The following is a 4,878-nucleotide window of genomic DNA, read 5'->3' on the forward strand; positions in this document are numbered from 1 at the left end:
GTCGGAGACTGAAGCATTGTCTCAGTGTTTTGTTTCATTGGTAGACTGAGAGTAGACTATAACAGTTGAGCGCCGTATGATCTGCTGGACAACCAGTTGTCTTGCCACAGCCATGTTGTAGAGCTGCCTGTTGTCTACGAGTGAAAGCGTATCATTGGGGAGCTTGGCTTGCCAAATGACACGCGAGTCAATGGAACTGAGGTCGATGATGTTGAAAAAGACCACAAGGGGCCATCTGTTTGTCTTACGTTTCACAGCAAAAGCATGTGGTCCATTGCATCCACCCCACCTTTGGTTCTGTTATAATTACAATGCTGGACAATTTCAGGCTTTCTATTTTACCCAGATCTTCCAGGAGCAGAGTGCATTCTACTGAGGAGAAGGACATTTTTTGTTTCTTCCTTTGATAGGAGACCAGAGATGCATTCTTTCGAAATACAAATGCTGACTCCGAAAAAGCCAAGTTCTGTTTTGCCCGGAAGTTCACAGGGAGAAATGTTTTGTTCCTCCTAATTGTGCCCACCATAGTAGGGTTGTCTTTTTCCAGAACTTCAGCCAAGTCAAGACTGGTAAAAAAAAAGGTCAGAAGTTATATTTGTGCCACTTCCCTTGGAGTTTTGAATCAGCTTTAGATTAGTGTTGGAACCAACGGCACTGTTGTTCTCTGTGACTGGTCTTGGTCATGTGTGCCCTTTGCCCAAATAGGGGAAACCTCTAAGTGGGTAGCTGCTTTCAAGTCACACATTTAGAAGATTTTAATTCCATATTTGTCTGGTTTGTTTGGGATGCACTGGATGAAAGTGGCAGTGCTTAGCTAAGTTGGTGTGGAAGAAATCACAAACATCGCCGTTGGGAGCAAACTTGTCCCTGGTTCATTGTTGTATCCTGATTATTTGTCATCAACTCTTATGATTCAGCAGGTGACTGACTGTTTTTTCAGAAAACTTCTCCAGAATGTTGACACTAACCCTAATCAGTCAGCTTGCTCGTGTCACAAATAGTACTTGGAATCACTGTCAGTCACTCTTCCTTCAGCACTTGCATAGCCAATAAAAAGTAATAAAATATGTATAATATTATATATACAAGAAAATGCCAGTGGGTGGCTGACAGGTGCTCTGGTGTAGTTTGCTCCTTCTTTCCAATGAAACATCTGCCTTCTTTACCTCTCCTTCTCTTTTGTATTTGTTATTCTTTTCTGACACCTCTAATCTTTGACACTTATGACCTAATTGTGTTGTAATTGCTGTAAAACACATTCTAAAACGAAAAATAATACCGAATCCATTTGTCTGCACCGCCCTGCATATTTAAGTATACAGGTTTGAACCACCCAGCCATTATTTCCCCAATAAAAGTGTACGGGTGTAAACCACCCAGCCCGTATTTCCTTATTTAAAAGTGTACGGGTGTGATCCACCCAGCCGGTAGGAATGAGGTATGAAATATGCTGGTGGGGAAAGGGTTAAAAAAAAGTCTCGTCGTGGTATCAGCAGTCAGCCCTTTTTGTTAATCCTGGGCCTAGTTTTCAGATCAAGCCTCCCCAAAAGAAGAACATATCCTGTTGTGCGTCATTGCTGGAGGGGTGTAACTTTTTGTTTTATTTATTGGGATGGCGCCAACATGTGACAATGTAAGCGAACAATGAAACTCGTAGCTGCATCATATCCTCTATTCAAATTTTGTGCTGCACGGTACGTGTGTTAAACTGTAAGAGCCTTTTCAGTGCTTTGCATTTTTACTTCGTCTTGAAAAAGCAAGCATTTCAGTAACCTTTATGGATTCAACAAAGAGGGGGGGGGGGGGAATGTATGTAATTTGAATGAAAAAAGGAGAGCAACAGAAGCCACATTAGGGCTCTTTGACCTTATGGGTAGGGACAGGCTGCAGCAAGTAGGCTGTTTGTATTAGCACTGACACGACTTATCTATAAGTTGTCTTTGTTTTCTTGTTATTTGTGCAGACACCCAACACCGAGTCGCAGTTTTTGGTGCCTATCCGGTTTGCTGCGTAATTAATTCGTTCTGATTTTTTTATCTTTTCTTGAAACACGAAAGATAAGAGCGGTTTCTCTTAAAACAAGCCTAAGAACCGCCATTAGCAACATCAGTAGACATGGTAGTAGAATTTTCCGACATAAAAAAGGATGAAATATATTAAATTGATATCTGTTCTTATTCAAGAAACAGTCGGTATCCTAAGGTTTTCCGGCTGTATTGTGGTTCATGACTGTGTGCCTTCCGCCTAGTTTTACCACGCCACAGTACATTATGCTATATTACTGAAACTAACTCCAAATTTTGTAAACCAAGTATCTTTTTAAATTCTAATAATACTAAAAATCGAAATGAAATCTAGACTATCTGTAGTCGTGCGCCCTACCGAAAGAGGCATTTTTTCTACTAATTGCACAATGAGGAATTGGGATCCAAAATGTTTTTGCCCAGAACGATACGCAAAAAAATGAACGGACTTTTCTCGTGCCTTGCAACACGACTGCTGAACGTGCCTCTGGTGTACACAAGCAAAGAGTCTACATACAAAGAGGGGCCACTTCTCTCTTTGAGCCAATTAAAAAAGTGTCCGCAAAATTCGGTGGCGCCCTCTTCGCAAAAGCGCACCTTTTGCGAACAGAGTTACCCTATTTGAGTTTTAAAAATCAAAGTGAAACTAGCAAGTTTTTTAACAAATTTCGGAAGAACGTTTTTTTTAAATGGTTACGCTGACAAAAAACCTCTTCCGGAGGAAAGGGTGATTATTTTCTTCGTTTAATTTGACTTTAGAATGAAAGGCTGGAGGTCATTAGAATAAAAAAATAACCTTAAACTCCACAATGAACGAACCCGAACTGTTGATGAACAGCAGTCGATCTGCGCACGCAAGGGGGTGCTATTCCTATTCTTCTTCTGGAAAAACGAAAGACAGCTTCAAAACAGACTGCAGCGCCATCTGGAGCAAAGAGCGGACTTCCGGCGGACATTTTTTTGGCTGAGTGGCCCATCTTGTTATGTACTATCTTTGACACAAGCTGAGATTTGCATGGAAACATTGTTTTCAATACTGTGTGTGTGTGTGTGTGTGTGTGTGTGTGTTTGTGTGTGTGTGTCTGTGTGTGTGTATCTATCTATCTATCTATCTATCTATGTATCTATCTATCTATCTATCTATCTATCTATCTATCTATCTATCTATCTAACAAAGCTTTGTGGAAGTCTGATTAAGGTCCGTAAAAAAATAAATTGTCCCAAGTTACGTTACTTCTGCTTTCCTTAAAAATCAGCAGCGAAGTGAGCGACTGTATAGAAGCCCACCCTAGAAGACCTCACCGTGACAGGTCTGTGCCGTGTTGATTCTCTGTCCAAGTTGGGCATTCTTCTTACTCCAAGCAGATAACTTGTTGATACACCAGAAAGGGTTTATGCAACATTTGTCAGACTTGCAGGGTACGTGGTGAATATAGCAGTTCCCTTTTCCTCTAAAGGGAGCAAGCTGTTAATCTATAGGGACAGTTTCACTTAGATGGTGTTACTTTATCAAGTGGTCATTTAGAGCACGGAAGAAAGCAAGACACACAGACAGAAACAACAGAGGGACAGAAAAGAAATAGGACTTCCCAATGGCGCCCGTCAACCACCCTCGTGGCTCCCCAGGTTCGATCGTTTTTGCCTCTGAATCCTCTGTTCTTTGTGCAACTGATAAAATATTATTGATCTTGATCAATCTTTTTCTGTCTGTCGTCTTTAGTCTGAAGTATCCACTTCTCACAGATAAGGGACGCAAGTACGTAACATTAGATGGACAGCCACATCAGTCTCTGTCTATTATTCCAAAGTCGACTTCTTCATTATTCATATTCATCTGAGGTATAATATCTTTGCACGTGAAATATTTATTTGGTGTAATAATTTTCCCAAATGATAAAACAATTCACTGTTATGTCAAAGGCATGCCAGCTGTTGGAGGGCGCCACTGACACGAGCGTTCCTACTTCTTTTCTTTCCCTCTTTAGAAAAAATGGTGAATTGGTATGGGTTTAACGCCCCTATCAACACTATTAGGTTATTTAAGGGGCGGGGTCTCCTAGTTAAACGTCCGTCTCCGATAGGACCGAGCTAAATGGGAAGTTCGTGTAAAGTGCCTTTCAAAAGGACACAGCGTCGGACCGAGCTGAGGCTCGAACCCCCGAACCCGCAATCTCACGATTACGAGTCCGGTAGCCTAACCATTAGGCTACCGACGCCCTTTCTTTCCCTCTATTAAATAATATATTGTGTAACAACGCAGTGGAATCAGGCGCTCGTCAATGTTTGGGCAAATAGAGTTATCAATATTGTCTTAGAGCTTGTTCGCTTGTCTAATTTTCGATAAAATAATGACCCATCTATCTTCAATATATCTCAAGATATTTCGGATTGAAAGAGGTGGGGGGTTGGTTGGTTTCAGGGGGTAAAATTAGCGAGAAAATGGCCACCGAAGTTTGGTAACTTCAATAGGTTGACAGCCCTTGAAAACTGAAAAATTACTTATTTTATGCCTTTGGTCAAAGTTTTTCAGTAAAAATCACATAAAAATGTGTGTTTAGATGAAAATAAAAAGGTGTTAAGCAAAAAAAACAACAACCAAAAAACACCACATTAATTTGACAAAAAATGCCTGTTTCTTTGTTTTCATTATTTTGACAAGCTCCTGATTTCACCATGATGCCTCACAAATTGTCTCTGTTTGTAGGACTCATTTGTTCCCGCGCAAAATGACCGTTTTTGTGTCCTTATCAGCTTTTTCTTTACTCAACTAAACAAACATGTTAGAGGAAGTACGCAGGGCATTCAACTCGAAATACATCCCCATCCCAGCACCCACTCAATTCCCCCCCCCCCC

The sequence above is a fragment of the Aplysia californica genome, unplaced genomic scaffold (assembly GCF_000002075.1).
Source record: "Aplysia californica isolate F4 #8 unplaced genomic scaffold, AplCal3.0 scaffold00048, whole genome shotgun sequence".
Lineage (NCBI taxonomy): Eukaryota > Metazoa > Mollusca > Gastropoda > Aplysiida > Aplysiidae > Aplysia > Aplysia californica.